Genomic DNA, 20545 nt, shown 5'->3' with positions numbered 1-20545 from the left:
GCCTCCCAAGTAGCTGAGACTACAGGTGCAAACCACCATGCCTGACTAATTTTTTTATTTTATTTTTGTAGAGACAGGGGTCTCCCTATATTGCCCAGGTTGGTCTCAAACTCCTGGGCTCAAGTGACCCTCCTGTCTCAACCCCCCAAAGTGCTGGGATTATAGGCATGAGCCACCATGTCTGGCTGAATTCTACATTTAATTGTTATTTCATTTAAGTGGTCAAAACTGAGTTTTACCTCCATTTTGCAAGGAATAGAAAAAAGTAAAATTATTTTAAACTCCCAAAGCAAATAAACAAGTACATACAACAATTTAACAAGCTTTACTTTTTTTTTTTTTTTTTTTGAGACAGTCTCGCTCTCTTGCCCAGGCTGGAGTGCAGTGGCACAATGTGGGCTCACTGAAACCTCCACCTCCTGAGATCAAACGATTCTTCTGCCTCAGTCTCCCAAGTAGCTGGGACTACAGGCACATGCCACCACACCTAGCTAATTTTTGTATTTTTTTTTAGTAGAGATGGGGTTTCACCATATTGGCCAGGCTGGTCTCAAACTCCTGATCTCAAGTGATCTGCCCACCTCAGCCTCCCTGAGTGCTGGGATTACAGGCGTGAGCCACTGTGCCCAGCCTTAGCATATTCTAGGAAGTGATACACAGTGGAAAGAGATCATCCTGAGCCTTAAAAAAGCAATTTCAAAACAAGTATCCCAGATACCAAGGGCAAAACTATACATGCTTCTCTTGATATCACAAAGGAGTTCAAGCCATCCCCTAAGAGAGTTCATACAATTCATCCTCAAGCGCCCCCATAGCCTTTGGTCAGCAGAGCCCACACAGGAGACAGGAAAAGGGTTTTGCTTTGTACTCACTCTTACAAAGTTGTCAGGGAACAAACCTCTCCTGCCGTTGATCTGTCCCTCCCACCAGCCTCCATCCTCCTTCCTGATGTTGGTGATGATTTCACCCACGCTGATCGTCAGCTCATCGTCGTGCTGGGCCTGGTAGTCAAACTCCACTATGGCCTCCACTGGAAGGAACAGGGAAAACAAAGTAATTTAGGTCAGATGTTGGAGAAGGCTGAGGCCCAGTATCCCTTGAAGGCCAGTAAAGTCACATTAAAGGGACTTCCCCTCTACAAATATTCAAAATAACAGGGCCACACACAGTAACCCAATGTTGGTTAACCTGAAGCCTACAGCACAGAAACCACAAAGTGCTGGTCCGTGGTCAGGCACAGGCAGGGTGGCCTACAGGTCTTGGGGCCAGCAGGCGCTTGAGAGGGGAAGCTGCATGATGACAGCCAGCTAACAACATTTGCCCTACCCAGAGGGTGTCCAGCATTGTCTCCCTGAGCTCAGTGTACAGACAACAGATGTCAGTTTAACTTCTGGCTCTCCCATCCCCCGCCAATACCATGTGATGCTAACCTCTCTGGGTCTCAGTTGTACAAAATGTCAAAGCTAATAATCCCCATCTGATATGGTTTGGCTGTGTCCCCACCCAAATCTCACCTTGAATTGTAGTTCCCATAATGCCCAAGTGTTGTGGGAGGGACCCGGTGGGAGGTAATTGAACTATGAGGGCAGTTACCCTCATGCTGTTCTTGTGATAGTGAGTTCTCACAAGATCTCATGGTTTTATAAGGGGCTTTTCCCCCTTTTGTTTGGCATTTCTCCTTCCTGCCACCATGTGAAGAAGGATGTGTTTGCTTTCCCTTCTGTCATGATTGTAAGTTTCCTGAGGCCTCCCCCAGTCATACTGAACTGAGTCAATTAAACCTCTTTCCTTTATAAATTACCCAATCTTGAGTATGTCTTTATTAGCAGCATGAGAACAGACTAATAACACCATCCTACGGAGGTAACACTCATCTTGCAGTGACAACACGTGTAAAGACAGCTGGTATAGAGGGCCCGGCTGGCCAAGCCAATGTCTCAGACTGCCTACATCAAAACCACAACTGCCCTCTCAACAGATGAGCTCTTAGCATCAATTCCATGTTACATTGTTTTCCTGATCTACGGCAACCTCTCATACTTGGTAACGAGCAAAGGCAACAGGTAAGAAAGGTGGGTCTTCTCATTGACAAAGTGCCAATGCAAATTAGCAGCATAACCAATCCAAAAATTAGTTAACTTATCCATATATCAATTATGCAATTCATTTAAACTGGGCTTCTCCTCATGACCACCTCAATATGAACCAATTTCATAACCTTTTCCTTTTTTTTTCAGATGGAGTCTCACTCTGTCACCCAGACTGGAGTGTAGTGGTGCAATCTCAGATCACCGCAACTTCCGCCTCCCACGTTCGAGCGATTCTCCTTGAATGCATGCCACCCCACCCAGCTAATTTTTGTATTTTTAGTAGGGACGGGGTTTCACCATGTTGGCTAGGCTGGTCTCGAACTCCTGACCTCAGATGATCCGCCCGCCTCGGCCTCCCAAAGTGCTGGGATTACAGGCGTGAGCCACCGTGCCCAGCCACCTTTTCCTTTTTTATTTGCAGATCCATATCAATGAATGAATGAATGAATGAATGGCAAATGAATGAATACAAGGATAGCAAAAATTAGATAAAACCCCAAGTGGTGAATTAGCAATTCAGAAATTATGATAAAATAATGGAAGAGGGAAAGTTAAATGAGCTCTGTAAAGCATGCATATACTAAAATTAACTCAAAATAGATCACAGACCTAAGTGTAAGAGGTAAAATTGTAAAAATTTTTATAAGAATGGATAGGAGAAAATCTTAATGACCTTAGGTTTGGCAAAGATTTCTTAAATAGGAGACAAAAAGTATAAATGAGTTAAAAACAACAACAACAAACTTCAATAAACTGAGATAGGTTTTCAAGGAAAAACACTGGTAGGTGAGTGGGTGCCCATCACATGGGCTTTGCATATCCATTTGGGATACATTCCCAAAGCACTTCCGGTTCCAAACATCCTATCCACCCAAGCTGGTGTGCTCTGTCTGTCCACTCATAACATCTGCTAAACCAGACAGTTCATAAGCAACTCGAAGTGGAAATTCCTTTCCTATACCATTTTTGTATTCCAAAGTTAGCTGGCTGACTTTACTGCATAAATCTGCCCAGGATGAAGTTGCGTTGTGAACCATTCTTATCACTTATTAACAGAAAGGAGGAGTGGAAGAACATGAACAAGGCAACCTTTGCAGATTTCTCTGTGTTCCTGACAATACGCAGGCATGAACACTCTAACTTTATGGTATCATGCTACGCCCCTAACCCCAGCAGTTAAAATGAGCCATCATAACAATTGAAACAGGTCAATTAAAACACAGCTTTCCTCAGATCGCCTAGATAGTGATCTATTAAACCTTTGCCAGCTCACATCTGTAATCCCAACACTTTGGGAGGCCAAGGTGGGAGGATCACTTGAGGCCAGGAGTTCGAGCCCAGTCTGGGCAACATAGCAAGACCCCATCTCTACAAAAGAAATTTTAAAATTAGCCAGGCGTGGTGACACGCACCTGTAGTCCCAGCAACTGGGGAGGGTAAGGCAGAAGGATGGCTTGAGCCCAGGAGTTTGAGGCTGCAGTGAGCCATGACTGCACCACTGCACTCCAGCCTGGGTGACAGAGTGAGACCCTGACTCAAAAACAAACAAAAAAGCTTTGCTATAGAAACTGAGATTACAGTAACCACTGTTCATGTGCCAGATACTTTTTCCTACACTATCTCACTTAACCCTCCCAACATTCTGATGCCTATCTTCCCAGTTAAAGAGCCTAAAGCTCAGCAAAGAAGCTAAGCTTATTTTCTGACCTAGTGCTCTCCAGTGGGATGTGTTTGCTTCAAGCATCCATTGAGACGATGGGAAAAAAAAAATTACAATTCTATTCATTTTGTTTTAACTTTTAAAAAGTAATAATTCAACTTATCTATTGTTCCATTGACAGAATGGCACAGGCTCCTTCACCTAGCCTCCAGGACACACAGTCAGGGATCCTTCAAGGGGCAGGAAGCAGCCAGAGGGACAGTGGAACCAAGGAGTACCACCAGAGCAAGCACCAGCATTCTATATGATGCTAACTTCTCTAGGTCTCAGTTGTATGTCAAAGCTAATAATTCTCATCTGATATGGTTTGACTGTGCCCCACCATGGAGTGCCCTGCGGTTCTCTGGTGCCTCCTGGGAAAGCCTCCTTATGGCTATGACCCCTTCTTGCTGAAATCACCCTCACGAAGTGGGTCAGCTGCTTGAAAAGATTTGTGTAAAGAAAGTAGGAGCTGTAGACAACATGAGGCCAAGTGCCAAGAAAATGGTAGAGCTGGCCAGGCACAATGGCTCATGCCTGTAATCCCAGCGCTTTGGGAGGCCAAGGTCAGGAGTTTGAGACCAGCCTAGCCAACATGGTGAAGCCCCATCTCTACTAAACATACAAAAATTAGCCGGACTTGGTGGCGGGTGCTTGTAATCCTAGCTACCCCGGAAGCCGAGGCAGGAGAATCGCTTGAAACCAGAAGGTGGAGGTTACGGTGAGCCAAGATTGTGCCACTGTACTCCAGCCTGGGTGAAAGAGCAAAACTCTATCAAAAAAAAAAAAAAAAAAAAAAAAAAGGAAGGAAGGAAGGAAAGAAGGAAGGAAGAAAAAATGATAGAGGTGTCACTTCAGCTTCTGCTGGGAGATCTTTGCCCGCCACATGGGGAAGACACATCAGATCTTATGGGGAGATGGCCCCCAAACTTTCAGTTATCAAGATCATTTGTAATATGGGTTTCCTTCCACCCTTGACATTGGTGTGGAACCATCAGGATTAGCAAGATATTTTAAAACTATATACCTGAATCATGAAGAAAATGTCTTCATTTTTCCACCAATGTCTAAAGGCATACAATACTCAATTGTATGTGTTTCAAAAGTTTGTTAAGCCTAATAATAACAGTGTAAGAGCTTCTCTGGGGTTTTCTTGATCTTCAATTAGTACAGTAATATATGTATACAATCTATACATAATTAGGAAGATACTAAAAAAAGATGTTTTGTTTTGAGACAGGGTCTGGCTCTGTTGCCCAGGCTAGAGTACAGTGGCACCATCTCAGCTCACTGCAACCTCCGTCTCCCAGGCTCAAGTGTTCCTCCCACCTTAGCCTTCCAAGTAGATGGGACTACAGGTGCATACCACCACACCCAGCTAATTTTTGTATTTTTTGTAGAGACAGGATTTCACTGTGTTGGTCAGGCTGACTTCAAATGTTCCTGCCTGTCTTGGCCTCCCAAAGTGCTGGGATTACAGGCGTGAGCGACCACCCCGGCCATTGCCCTTTCTTTAAACTTAAGTAATCATGTACAGCCTCCTGGCCTTCTGGCCACAGCTGGGCCCTGACTGCCTCCACATCACCTTCTAAGCTCTTCTAGACCCAAGACTTCCCTGGCCCCTGCCACTGAAGCAATCCCAAGCTGTGTCTTGTCTTCCCCGTGAAACCCTGAAAGCCTTCTGGATCACCCTTAGTTCTGCTGGGGCCCCTATAAGGATCCATGACATGCAGTAGGTGCTCAATAAAGACTTGATCAACTGACCGCTCAGGTTGCATTTTATGATGATAGACCGTTCCCAGCCCAACAAAGGTGCTACTAAAATGTCAAGTGTCAATCACATTTTGCAAATTGAGTCATATTCTTCCGTGCACTAAGGGAGCTTGCTATTTAAAAGATCCTGTGGTTAATTCTTTTGTAACATGAATAATTACTTCCTGCTTTACCTTTCCTGTCAAGATGAATTTTTTTTTTACATATCAGGTTTCTCTAAGAAGAGGAAACCTGTGGCTTTGTTAAGAGCTTATAAATCATAAGGATATGTCTCTCCTACCCACTCTAAGGGCTCTTTCCAGGGCCCTCTGCAAGCCTCTGAGAGGTTCAGAACTTTGCTGTCCAATACAGTGTCACTGCAAATGTGGCTAATGACTACTTGGAATGTGGCTAGTCTGAACTGACATGTGCTATAAGATACATCCCAAGTTCCAAAGACTTGTTTAGAAAAAAATAATGTGAAATAGCTCATTATTTTCATATCAACTGCACGTTGAAGTGATGTTTTAGATCTGCTGGGTTAAATAAATATATTATTCAAATTAATTTTACCTTTTAAAAATTTTATTAATGTGACTACTAGAACATTTAAAATGACATGTGGCTTGTATCATGTCCCTATAGAACAAAATGGTTTAGGATGATACTTGGCAAACAGGTGGTGAAGATCTTGGATGATACAAACACAACCAAAATTATATCACAAGAGCCCAGAAGAAAGTCTGTGCCCTCAAAATCCATTTCCTTGCCTTCAAGAGGCTGCAGGTAACTGCAGGAAGGATGAAACATTACCTAAGATTTTTTTTAAGTGGTACCCTTTGAGAAATTACCTCTGGGCATGAGCAGAAAATTAAAGCATTAAGCTAAATAAAATACATCAGAGGTGTAATTAGGGTAACAGTAAACGAAATCCCATATTTAAAGACACCATAAATTACAAAACTTAAGAACATCTCCCCATCAGAAAAATACCACCCTCCAGTTGTCTGCTGTGCCAAAAGCCAGCCTCCACAAGTTTGCTATACCTACAGTCACTGCAAAAACCAATGCTACAGTTAACCCCATGTTACAAAAAGATAGAGCCAGGGGAGATAAGAGATCTGCTTAGAAACGCAAAACACTTCACCCTCCCCTATCTCTACCTTCAAACTTGCTGGAATGTCTCCTCCCTCAAAGATGAAATGGGTGGTTTTTAACTGTGGGTTGGCTAAGCCAGCTGCCTAGCAGCTTCTCAGGGCCAGTTTCTCACAGTGGCGGAGGTGGTGGTGGTGGTATATCCGTGGCCCTGTTCTGTGACCCAGTCCCTCCCTACCTCCCTCTGCTCACTGTCCTTCCTCTCTCCTAGGACCAGTTCACCTTGCTATAATTTCACACTGACTTACCCCAACCAGACTGCAACCTTCATCCGGGAAAAGCCCTTATCTTTGCCAGGATTCTAAATCCCTCACCTGGCATCCTGTCTGCTTCAATAAATATTTGAATAAACCAGAAACCATGAAGGAGAATGAAAGTTTCCAATTAATTTCCTCTGCTGTACACACATATACACAATGTCGCAGAGGTCTCGGTGCCATAAGCTTTAATCATTTCAAAAGTAGAAATGTTACACACTTACTGCTTTTGCACTTATTCTGTTCTGTGAGTTCTGAAGAATAAATTTTTAATTTTAGTGTTTTGTTTTAGTCTTCTGAAGAGCATAGAAAATGAAGAAGTAATTTTTTGCCAAAAAAGACTTCACCAAAAAAGATCATGAGTGCTGAGCATTAGAGATGGAAAGAACATCGGATATCATCGTGTCTATTTTTTTTTTTCTGAATTTTACAGATGAGGAACTGAGTCCTAGAAGGTTCCATGACTTAGGCCTAGAGAGATTGAGAGGTTAATAATGGCAGCATCAAGCCCGGGGCTACGCTCTCCTAAATTACCGTCCACTGGAGAGAAGGAAGGATCTAAAAGAGAAAGCAGAGAAACCTAAGACCAGTGAGATACAGACTTTCACACCATTGATGCGGGCAGAGGGGGTCTCTTTTTTTCTTTCATGTATAACATAGTTTCCAAAATACCCAGAAAAAGTTACACCAGTCAAGAACATATTTAAAAACCTATGTTCAACTCTAAAAAGACAGAAAACCGATCAGTGGCTGCCTAGGGCTGGGGATGGGAATGGGGATGGACTGCAGATGGGTATGAAGAATCTTTTTGGGGTGACGGAAATATTCTCAAATTAAACTGTGGTGAGAGTTACAGGATGCTGTAAATTTACTTGAAAAGTATTAAACTGTACACTTAAAATGGGTGAAATTTTATACCTCAATACAGCTCTTACAAATAAAAATTGGCCAAGCTCACTGGCTCATGCATGTAATCCCAACACTTCGAGAGGTCGAGGCGGGCAGATCGCAAGGTCAGGAGTTCAAGACCAGTCTGACCAACATGGTGAAACCCTGTCTCTACTAAAAATACAAACATTAGCTGGGTGTGGTGGCACGTGCCTGTAATCCCAGCTATTCAGGAGGCTGAGGCAGGAGAATAGCTTGAACCCGGGAGGCGGAGGTTGCAGTGAGTTGAGATCATGCCACTGCACTCCAGCCTAAGCAACAGAGCAAGAATCTGTCTCTAATAATAATACAATTAAAATTAAAAGTCTACACAATATATATTTAAGAATTTATTATTGTAGATTTTCAGTCATTGGGGTGGTAGACTGTGTTTGTGCCCTAGCGGGAGAACACTCCCCATGTAGAGAGGGGAACTATTTGGGGGAACTTCCCCTCCACCATGAGATAGTTTGATGGGACTGTCCATCAACATGCCCTGCCCTCTGCCAGCCAATGTATGGCATAGGACCCAACTGTGATCAAAGCAATGTGACAAACACTGGAGATGGCTGGAGCAGATTCCCCCACCAGGGCTCTCAGAAGTGAGATCCCTGAAGCTGCCCAGTTGCCATCTTTCTGAGACCTGATCCTCTAGCTTCTCCTTCCACCCTATAAACCACCCCAATGCCTTCTGATAAATCCTTTTTGCTACCTTAGTTAAGGAAGAGTTGGTTTCTTTTACTTAAAACCAGAGAACCATGACAGATATTCAATGAGCATCAACTTTTTTTTTTTTTTTTTTTTTTTGAGACGGAGTCTTGCTCTTGTCCCCCAGGCTGAAGTGCAAGGGCGTGATCTCAGCTCACTGCAACCTCCGCCTGCTGGGTTCAAGCAATTCTCTTGCCTCAGCCTCTCGAGTAGCTGGGATTACAGGCGCCTGCCACCACGCCTGGCTAATTTTTATATTTTTTAGTAGAGACGGGGTTTCACCATGTTGGTCAGGTTGGTCTCAAACTCCTGACCTCAGGTGATCTACCCACTTTGGCCTCCCAAAGTGCTGGGATGACAGGCGTGAGCCATCATGCCCAGCCATGCATCAACTTTACATACACACAGACTCTTCTCTACGCAAGTCTGCACAAGACCAAGTTTTCACCATTCAGTGCCTTCCCATTAGTGTCAGGGCTAAAGGGTTTGGGGGCCTGAATTTCCCAGGTGAAGGCCACAGGTACTGTGGGGATCTCTGTGTACAATAAAGCTGACCTAACATACCAGCCACGTTTTCCTTTTGATGTCTTCACAAACACACCACTAAGGGACACCAACTCAACAAGCAGGAAATTTCCAAGACCTGCATCTTAAAAACTGAACATCAGCTTCCCCAACAAAGACAGGCTCAGAACACAGACCCCAGTAACAGACAGTCCCTGGACCCAAACTCTCTCCCTGGGCAGCAGCACACCTGTGGCTGGATGGCCTCTGGCAGGGTTCAACGATGTCTGTAGCAGGCACAGTAGCAGCTCAAAGAATTGGGCAGCAGCAGGGAAAGCGGAAAAGAGATGAATCAAGAAAGAAGAGAAAAAAACAACCCGACTGTGTGAGAGGAAAGAAAGGCCCACCATTGCCTGCCTCAGACACTATTAAGGATACTCTTGTCACTTGCTGCTTTCCACGACAGCCCAAGGAACCTGAGTCTCCCAGCCCATCTCTCCTCTCTTGTCACCTCTAAGCATGAGGTGTAGGAGAAAGCCCCAGCAGGCTTGGGAGCAAATTCCAGCTTAGACATTCACTGGTTATGTGACGTGGAGTGAGACTCCTAGCTCAAACCCACTTTCCTTGTGTTTAAAATCGGAAGATGATCTGTGGCAAGGGTGAGAGGTGATATCTGTAAACTGTATACAGAAGCTGCTCCATTAATGCCAGATGCTAGTCTTGCAGGCCATTATCACGGTATGCTGTGAGGGTTTCCCCCACATGCCCTCCCTACACACACCCTGGAACGGGAGCCCTTAAAGGGCAGATCTGAGCATCCTCTCCTCCTCAACTGGTGTCTGGCACATAGTAGGTGCTCAATAAATGTTGGTGACTGAGTGCGCCATACGACACCAGGAGTGTCCTGAGAAAGTACTGACCTCAAACTATACCTTACCATTCAACGCAAAGAAATGCAGTCACAAATGTGAGCCTTGTTATTTAACTTGAAGACTAGAGAAAGCTGATGATTAACATGACCAGTTGGCCACAAAACAAGTATATGCCACTGGTCCAGGCCTCTCAAGTTACTGTGATCAGCCTTGATTTCACTCTTACCTCCACCACAACCAATGCCTCTGATAGCAAAGGGGCATTCAATCAAAGATCAGAATGAGATGCAGGGCCTGGATGGGAAAGCATTCACAAAACCTGAGGGCCTTGAGTCCTCCACCACTTGTCTTCTGAAGCCTCTGCCTCACTAGGGGCTGTCCCTGGAACAAAAGCTCAAGGAGCAAAAACAAAGAGTTATCAAACACTTCCTGACTGAAATTAACCTTTGCAAACCTAACACACAGCCCTTTTAAGAATATGCATTAGAGGCCGGGCGCAGTGGCTCACGCCTGTAATCCCAGCACTTTGGGATGCCGAGGCGGGCAAATCACAAGGTCAGGAGTTCAAGACCAGCCTGGCCAAGATGGTGAAACCCTGTCTCTGTTATAAATACAAAAAAAATTAGCTGGGCGTGGTGGCGGGAGCCTGTAATCCCAGCTACTCAGGAAGCTGAGGCAGAGAATTGCTTGAACCCAGGAGGCGGAGGTTGCAGTGAGTCAAAATGGCACCACTGCACTCCAGCCTGGGCGAAAGAGTAAGACTCCATCTCAAAAAAAAAAAAAAAAAAAAATATGCATTACATAGACTGGACAAAAATAACTTGACCAGAAGAAGACTTTTTAAGTGAAAAAGAAAGAACAGAGAAAGTGGACAGGTGACTTTGCAGGTTAAAAAACAGGCCGGGCGCGGTGGCTCAAGCCTGTAAATCCAGCACTTTGGGAGGCTGAGACGGGCGGATCACGAGGTCAGGAGATCGAGACCAACCTGGCTAACACGGTGAAACCCTGTCTCTACTAAAAATACAAAAAATTAGCTGGGCATGGTGGCGGGCGCCTGTAGTCCTAGCTACTAGGGAGGCTGAGGCAGGAGAATGGCGTGAACCTGGGAGGCAGAGCTTGCAGTGAGCCGAGATCTCGCCACTGCACTCCAGCCTGGATGACAGAGCAAGACTCCGTCTCAAAACAAACAAACAACAGAAAAAAAAGCTGGTAAAAAATAAAGACAACAGGTTAAAGCTGGATAAGCCTGTGTAGTGAATGGTTCTATACAACAATCATGGAGGGGAAAAAATCAGTGGAATCTTAGAAAACCATTTTTTTTTTCTTGAGACAGAGTCTTGCTCTGTTGCCCAGGCTGGAGTGCAGTGGCGCCATCTCAGCTAACTGCAACCTCCGCCTCCCAGGTTCAAGTGATTCTCCTACCTTGGCCTCCTGTGTAGCTGGGATTACAGGCGTGTGCCACCATGCCCAGCTAATTTTTGTACTTTTAGTAGAGATGGGGTTTCGCCATGTTGGCCAGGCTGGTCTAGAACTCCTGGTATCAAGTAATCCACCCACCTCAGCTTCCCAAAGTGTTGGGATTACAGGGGTGAGCCACTGTGCCCAGCCCGATATTCTTATTTAATTTCTAGAGCCTCCAATTAATTTCTATCATTCTACTTTTTTTTCAGGTAGTGTTACATGAAATCTCAGAAAACCACATTTTTTAAATGGACTTAATTGTAGTCTCCTGAGCTACTAGGCACAACTGTTTATGAAGTAATATTCTTTTCTTGTTTTGAGTCGGAGTCTTGCTCTGTCGCCCAGGCTGGAGTGCAGTGGCATGATCTAGGCTCCCTGCAACCTCCGGGTTCAAGCAATTCTCCTGCCTTGGCCTCCCGAGTAGCTAGAATTATAGTCACGCACCACCACACCCAGCTAAATTTTTTTTTTTTTTAAAGTAGAGATGGGGTTTTATCATGTTGGCCAGGCTGGTCTCAAACTCCTGACCTCAAGTGATCGGCCAGCCTCAGCTTCCCAAAGTGCTGAGATTACAGGCATGAGCCACCACATCTGGCCAGAAAAAATTTAATAAAAAGTCTGCTTAGTCAAAATAGTTTAGCCACTTAAAGAAGATATAACCTTTTTTTGTGCATGGAGAAGAAAGTATGCTGCTTTATATAAATATTTGACAGTGTTACATAATAAAATGGCTTGAGGATGAGTAGAGATTTTCCTGACTTTATAATGATAGCCTAGTTCTCAGATTCAAAAAACACCCAGACAAGTGTCTGATTAGAAAAGAGATCCCCTATTTTTCTCAGTGAGAAGATTCAAAAGGTTGTGGGCTAACCTGAATATGTAAACCTCAAAACAGAAGAAGAAACAGTCAAGTGTCTGCTTATTCTATGTATTAATGTAATTACAGATTATGTGAAACAAAATAATTAGAAAACATCGCTCCCCACCCCCTAACACTCTCTCGTTTCATGAAACAATTTTATTATGGATAAGGTATCTGAAGGATTTGCTTGAACTATTTTATTCAAAATAAATTCATAGAGTCCTTATGGTACAGGATACTTTGTAAGGACTGTAATAGAAAGCAACTCTTGCTTGTCTTGAGGATAGGATAGTAAGGCGGGGCAGGCCGGCTTTATACTTGGACATGTTGTATGAAAGAAGAAAAGCAAAAGCCTTCCTGTTGATTTCAGTGTGGCTAAGCTGAATCAGCCGTAAGAGGCAGGGACCAAGTCAAAAGGAGGGAAGAACGATTCCACAGAAAAATGTGGTTGGTCAGCATGGTTGGAAGTGGGCAAGGGCTGAGTCACTCACTGCATGGCCTTCTGTTAAGAAACATACTTTCTCATAAGAGAGATAGCAGACAGTGAGGTACGTGAGAGGAAACCACAGTGAATCTTCACTGCTTCCCCACTCCCCCACCCCCAGCAGATTTAATGTCCCGTTTCAGGCTTCATTTATACTCCCAGGTGTAGTAATCCTGCTACCGCGAGCCCCTAGAAGGCAAAAGGGATGTGTAAAATGGAAGCTGATGGGCCTCCTGAAAGAAAAGTCATATGCCCAATGCATCTTCCCTCAAGTGCTTGACTGAGTGCTTGGCCCATCCGGCACTCAAGAAATGCTTGTTGTCGAGTGGCGAGAAACTTGCAAGGATGATTTCGACAAGAAGCTGAGAATCTGAGAAGATGAGATCTGAGACAAATGCACAGGGATAAAAGCAGAAGATAACAGCAAAATAACAGTTCTTCAAAGCAGTCTAGAATTTCAAACTGTCATAAGTATAACTACTTTAAGCTCCCAGACATCTAATCTGGAGATACCATCTAGCATATTTGCAACACCATAATGTGCAGGTTATTAGGGAGGGTGCATTTAATGGTTTCATCCTAAGTTTCACCAATGATGTCACATAGTAACTGTGAGTCTATCAAGACAGTAACTACCAACGTTTGTAAGTCATGTGGATTGGCACTTTTTAATATTGAACAATAATTTGAACTAAAAGTTGCTAGTCAAGTATCTACTCTACAAATGTTTTCTTAATCAACTACATTGTAAATACTTTGTTGCAGTATCAGGAAGCCACTTAGTAAGTAAGTGTCTATATAGAGTAACACAAAAAAGAAGTAAAGTTAAAACCCAACATTCGCTTTCCTTTGAAGGTTATAGCTTAAAGTTGGAAAAAGAGAATAAGACCTAAATAAACTGGATTGGGTTTAAAATTTTTGAAACCTTTCCCAAAACTGAAATATTAGTTAATGAAAATAAGTAAATAAAATTAAAAAGATAAACAGCCTCACACCAAAAGACTCCTAAGAATAATGATCTATGAAGAGCAATGTATACATTTTTTTCTGAAATAATCACATTCAGTCTCCAAATACCGTTTTTCACAAAAAGGAAGCCAGCTACCCTTAGAGAAATGGCTGATTCCATTTCTGGGGCAGGAAAGGTGATAAGCCTGGACCATCTTGTCACACCAAGAAAGCAAAGAGGCCAGCAAACACTACTAGGGTCATGTCAAAACAACTCAGAAGTGAACCTGAAGAGGCTTCCACTGGCCACAAATAGGGCAACATGAGCATGATTAACAATAACTGCCTTGAAACAGCATTGAAAGTACACTGAAACAATAACTGCATTAGTAACAATACCTGGATTGAAAGACATCAAATTAATTCGATGTCTCATATGTTATGTGATATATCTTTCACAGTGATACTTTTAAAAAATCATTGGCCACCTTTGGAAGATGCTAGGGAGCCGACTCATTGTTTTGAAAACTGGTAAATTTTAAAAAAGAATCAAACATTTGTCCTACCTTTCCTATATGAATTCAAGATAACCAAATGGTTGATGAGAAATTTCTCTGTATAGGAATATTCTGGTTAACAAAATGAAGAAGGAATGAGAGAATTGGACAATCAACATTTTGCAACCTCTAATGCAATCAAGAACCTGAGCAATGGTCACCAGCAGCTGTGGATATTTATTTATTTATTTATTTATTTATTTATTTATTTATTTATTTATTTGAGACAGGGTCTCACTCTGTCACGTGGGCTGGAGTGCAGTGGCATGGTCATGGCTCACTAGAGCCTGGATCTCCTGGGCTCAAGTGATCCTCCTGCCTCATCCTCTCAAGTAGATGGGACTACAGGCATGAGCCACTGTATCCAGCTTTTTTTTTTTTTAATTTCTTTTAAATTTCATGGCTAATTTTTAAAAGTTTTTGTTCAGAGATTAGAGTCTCACTATGTTGCTCAGGCTGGTCTCGAACTCCTGGGCTCAAATGATCCTTTGGCATCAGTGTCCCAAAGTGGTGGGATTACAGGCATGAGCCACTGTGCCTGGCCAGCTGTGGACATTACAAAAAAAGAGACAACCAGGCATCTGGAGCCTCATGATGGAAGTGTGTGTCACCACTGGTAAAATATTCTTGCCAACAAACTGAACCTGAATCAGATCAAGCCTCTGGATTTACCACCAGTCTACAGGGGACAAAGAATGTCCGAAAATATGTTAAATGGCACTCTAAGGAGGCAATCCGCAAAATCCAGGATGTAGGACTGTAGGCAAATGACTTAGTTTCTTCAACAACACCAACAAAAGCAAGGAAAAAGAGATGACAGAACCTAGATTAAAACAGACTCAGAGGCCAGGTGTGGTACCTCATGCCTGTAATCCCAGCACTTCGGGAGGCTGAGGTGGGTGGATCACTTGAGGTCAGGAGTTTGAGACCAGCCTGGCCAACATGGGAAAACCCTGTCTTCGCAAAATATACAAAAATTAGCTAGGCGTGGTGTCACCTGCCTGTAATCCCAGCTACTTAGGAGGCTGAGGCAGGAGAATCACTTGAACCCAGGAAGTGAAGCTTGCAGTTGCAGTGAGCTGAGACCGCCACTGCACTCCAGCCTGGGTGGCAGAGTGGGAAAAAAAAAAAAAAAAAAAAAAAAGCAGACTCAGAGACAACCAACCAATTAGAAAGTACAGACTTTACAAATCCTGATTCAAACACCTTTTTAAATATTTTAACTACATGTAAAAATCGGATATTTGAACTAAATTTCTGATGATAAGGAAACATTGTTAGTTGTTGTATGTGTAAAAATGATTGTGATTATGGTTTTCAAAAGAGTCCTTATCTTTACAAAATATATGCTGAAACACTTCCTGATTGTTAAAATGCTCTACATGTGCAAGTAGAATAATGTCCCACACTGAACTGAAAACATGCAAATCTTTATGCTGGCGTAACTCTAGCTGGTGTAATCACTATTTCACAAATGATTCAGCTGACCATGCTGGGCACAGCAATGCACCTGGAAAGGAAGATGGGGGTTTTAAAGGCAACAAAATATTAAAGTATGTGTGTATTGTATATGCATGTATGTTTCAATATTTGAATTTTTTATAAAGGGTACTGGGCATCTATAATTTTTTTTTTTTTCTTTTAGAGACAGAGTCTTGCCTGTCTCCCAGGTTGGAGTGCAGAGGTGCGATCTCAGCTCACTGCAACCTCCACCCCTGCGTTCAAGTGATTCTCATGTCTCAGCCTACTGCATAGTTGGGATTATAGGCATGTGCCACCATGCCTGGCTAATTTTTGTTATTTTTAGTAGAGAAGGGGTTTTACCATATTGGCCAGACTGGTCCCGAACTCCTGAACTCAAGTGATCTGCCTGCCTCGACCTCCCAAAGTACTGGGATATATAAGCTACTTTAAAAATATATATAAGCTACTTTTAAAATGAGCAAGTAGCACAATCAAAAGTGTGTTCTACACATCTATGAGTGTGGACCTTGGACAAGGCCACCTCTGCCAACATTCTGAATTTGAATTTCTTGAGATGTGTTTTACATAAGGAAGACTGTTGTTTGGGTTGTTTAGGTGTAAAAGTGATATCGTGATTATGGTTTTTAGCAGAGTAATTATCTGTAAGAAATGCGTGCTGAGGCCAGGTGCGGTGGCTCAAGCTTGTAATCCCAGCACTTTGGGAGGCTGAGGCGGGCGGATCACGAGGTCAGAAGATCAAGACCATCCTGGCTAACATGGTGAAACCCCGTCTCTACTAAAAATACAAAAAATTAGCTGGGCGTGTTGGCGGGCACCTGTAGTCCCAGCTACTTGGGAGGCTGAGGCAGGAGAATGGTGTGAACCCGGGAGGCAGAGCTTACAGTGAGCTGAGATCGCACCACTGCACTCCAGCCTGGGCGACAGAGCAAGACTCTGTCTCAAAAAAAAAAAAAAAAGAAAGAAAGAAAGAAATGTATGCCAAAACATGACAGAAATCTGGTAGCTCACCTGGCTAGCCCTCAGCACCCTACTCTCTGAGAACTGGCCCTTTTGTCAGGGTACAGCAAACTTCCACAGGCATCTCTATCTGTACCTGCCTGGTACTCCATATACCCTCACTACTCAGAGGCATCCCCCAGCCTCCCCGAGACCTACTGAACCTGAGACTGCATCATAAGATCCCCAGGGCACTCACATGCACAGTATGGTTTGGGAAGTGCTGGCCCATCTCACACTGGGTTCCTCACCCAGAGGTGTCAGAATCCCCTGTGAAACTTTCTCATTCCTGTCTCCTCCACGCCCTGGTTCCCATCAGAATGGGGCAGGGGGTAAGACGGGTCATGTCTAGGCTGAAGATGATCTCCCAGGTGAGTCTATGTACCCCTACCACTCTTCTAAATCTCTTTTGCAGAAAGAGAAACATAAGTCTGAAGTTGAACAAAAGGGTCAGGGGATCCTTGCAGACTTCAAGCCTGACAAGGCACCTTTCAGGGCTATGAGCCTCCAGGTCTGCAGAAGCATCAAAACAAAACAAACAGCAGCAAGAGGTTCCACATTAACAATGGGCAGATCCCCTTCCTCATCATTCATTGAGGGGGGAAAAACACTTAGAATGCAATACACAAATCCAGATGTTTCACCAGTCCCTCTCCAGAAAAGGAGGAGGAATTTCCAGATCTAATTACATGTTAATTTACTGCCTGTGTCCACCACTAGACTGAAAGCCACAGGAGGACAGAGAGCATGTCTGCTTTGTTTGCCTTTGTAGACCCAGGACCAGCCTGATACCTAGCATATAGTAGGAACTTCATAAATATTTACCGAATGAAAATATACTCTTTTGAGACAGGGTCTCACTCTGTCACCCAGGATGGAGTGCGGTGGCACGATCATGGCTCACTACAGCCTCAACCTCCTGGCCTCAAGAGATCCTCAGCCTCCCATGTAGCTGGGACTACTGGCACCTGCCACCATGCCCAGCTAATTATTTTCTTTTTTGTAGAGAAGGGGTCTCACTATGTTGCCCAGGCTAGTCTAGATCTCCTGGCCTCAAGTGATCCTCCTGCCTCAGCACCCCGAGTAGTTGGGATTACAGGCATGAGTCACCATGCCCAGCAGAAAATATACTCTTAAAATCTTGTGTCAGTTGCCTTTATCCTCACTGTATCATTTAACTGTAACGATCACTCTGTAGCCGATTGTGTTTTCCAAGATGGCTACAGCAACATCTCCTGTCCCTTGAGCTCTTCTGGAATGTGATCCAGCTGTCAACAGGAGAAATCTAACCTTCCTCCCCAGGCTTTGGAACCCGGGCAGGCTGGTGACCACTTTGACCAACAGAGTGGAGGAAAGTGATGCTGTGTGACTTCTGGGCCGTATTATGCAGTTTCCAACTCACTTGCTGGAATACCCCAAGACAGCCATGCCGTGAGGAAGCCAATTTGCACTGAGACACACCAGCTGGCATGCCTAGTTACTGAGTCATCCCAGCCTGGCCTGACATGTGAGGGACCCAGCCTTCAGATGGTTCCAACCCCCAGCTGTCGCGTCCACTCCAACCTCAGGCCTTTCCAGCCGAGGCCCCAGACATTGTAGAGCTGAGACAAGCCCTCCCTACCATGCCCTGTCCAAATGCTTGACCCACAAAACTGGTGAGCATAATAAAATAGCTTTTTGAAGGTGCTAAATTTTGCAGTAATCTGTCACACAGCAACAGGAACTGGAATATGCTCTACAAGGTGCCTATTATTGTTCCTGGTTTAGGAAAGAATCTAATTCCCAGAGAGATCAGATAATATTCCAGCCGCCAACCAGTCTGGACTCAAAGCCCATCTTCTTGCCCCTGTTCCTGCTCATATTTTTTGCAATCAATAAAGATTTTCTGAGACATATGTTCCAGATACTGTGGCTGCACGGAAAAAAAAAAACCCACATACCACACATACACACACACACATGAACATACCCAAGTGTACACACGAATATAGGCAGTAGGTTCAAATATGAAACCAGGCCAAATTAGGCCTGCTGCCCTTCTACATTCTTAACTGACATTTTCTCAGACAGAATGGCTCTTTGATCCAGTAAGTATTTACTGACGGTATGCGGGGACAGGGTCACAGTGCTGGACAACAGGCAGATGAGTCAGGAGTGCATGATCAGAGAGAAGTCAGAGAACAATAAAAAAAGAAGGAAGGTACACGTATCTTTCTCTGGTGTTGGATAAAAGTGGATCAACATTACAACAGTGATATAAAGACATGAAGATGAGAGTACACAAGCGAGTTGACACCTTCTCTTAAACAGGAATCAAGGTCATCTCTTGGTTAGGGTCAGGTGAGAAGAGAATTTGAAGAACTTCAGAAGAGAAAGTCTGGAATAAACTCAGTGCAAAATGCACTACAGAATTTTCTTTTATCTCTCTCGCTCTGTCTCTGTGTATGTGTGTGTATGTGCGTGCACACGTGTGTGAGCGTGTGTGTTTTAACTTACAAAAGAAAAAAGAGTGAGAGAGAAGTAAATGGAAGCATTAATGGGTGACAATGAGGACCACTGCAGGGCCACACAGACAAGCAGGGCCCAGGTGCCCCAGGACTGTGTCCAGGTAGGAGAGAAAGGATTTTGAAGTGAGCTCAGTGGCCTGTGGCAGGACTGATCTAGGGAAAGTGGGAAAGCTCAGTGCCTAACAGATGCCAAGACAGCAGGATACAGGCTTGGAGGGGGTGGTCAGGGAGTAGAGGAGATAGTGGCAGGCAGAAACATTATGATGTCTCATCAACTGCATAGGGCTGGGTACCTAAAGGGTGGAAGGTACACCCTGCGAGGATATGTGCAGGGAGCTTTGCAGACCCAGGGAAAAAAAAAAAAAAAGGTAGACAGCACAGAAGCCCTAAAAGGAAGGAAGGACAATACAGTGTCTAAAGATGGGTGGGGGTTCTCCTCCTCCCTTCCCCCTGGCACATCTCTCATCTATACAACATTCCTTTTCAGAAGCCCCTTCTCGGCCAGGTACGGTGCCTCATGCCTATAATCCCAGCACTTCGGGAGGCCAAGGCGGGCGGATCACCTGAGGTCAAGAGTTCAAGACCAGCCTGGCCAACACAGTGAAACCCCATCTTTACTAAAAATACAAAATTAGCTGGGCGTGGTGGTAAAGCATCTCTAGTCCCAGCTACCTGGGAGGCTGAGGCAGGAGAATCGCTTGAATCTGGGAGGCAGACGTTGCAGTGAGCCACGATCGCACCACTGCACTCCAGCCTGGGCGAGAGAGAGCGAAACTCCGCCTAAAAAAAAAAACAACCAGAAGTCCCTTCTCAAAGACTCTCTAGAACACTGTCCTCACAGAATAGGAGACTACCTGTCCATACAAGTCTCCTGGCATTAGCAGCCTTTGGAGGGTCTTGAAGTTAAACCTCTCTTGGAAACGACAGCTATTTCTTTTTCTTTCTTTCTTTCTTTCTTTCTTTCTTTGAGATGGAGTCTTGATCTAGTGCCCAGGTTGCAGTGCAGTGGTGTGATCTCGGCTCACTGCAACCTCTGCCTCCCAGGTTCAAGCAATTCTTCTGCCTCAGCCTCCTGAGTAGCTGGGACTACAGGCGCGTGCCACCATGCCCGGCTAATTTTTGGTAATTTTAGTAGAGATGGGGTTTCACTGTGTTAGCCAATCTGGTCTCAAATTCCTGACCTCCAGCAATCTGCCCACCTCAGCCTCCCAAAGTGCTGGGATTACTGGCAGCCGACAGCTATTTCTTTCTTTTTTTTCTTTTTTTTTTTTTTTTTTTTTT

The 20545-nt window shown here is 44.2% G+C and overlaps 1 protein-coding gene across 1 annotated transcript in view; it reads right to left on the bottom strand.

Moving 5' to 3' along the window:
- The window catches only part of SH3KBP1 (SH3-domain kinase binding protein 1), a 308903-nt gene extending 307878 nt beyond the window's left edge, over positions 1-1025 (bottom strand). Inside the window, exon 1 of the mRNA XM_011995794.1 lies at positions 873-1025. The gene's annotated coding sequence lies outside the window, so the exon portion shown is untranslated. The remainder of the gene's footprint in view (positions 1-872) is intronic.
- Positions 1026-20545: the final 19520 nt, after the last annotated feature.

Source organism: Mandrillus leucophaeus, unplaced genomic scaffold (assembly GCF_000951045.1).
Source record: "Mandrillus leucophaeus isolate KB7577 unplaced genomic scaffold, Mleu.le_1.0 Scaffold499, whole genome shotgun sequence".
NCBI classification, from domain to species: Eukaryota; Metazoa; Chordata; class Mammalia; order Primates; family Cercopithecidae; genus Mandrillus; species Mandrillus leucophaeus.
The sequence above is the reverse complement of the archived record's forward strand: the minus strand, read 5'-3'. Positions and strand labels throughout refer to the sequence as shown.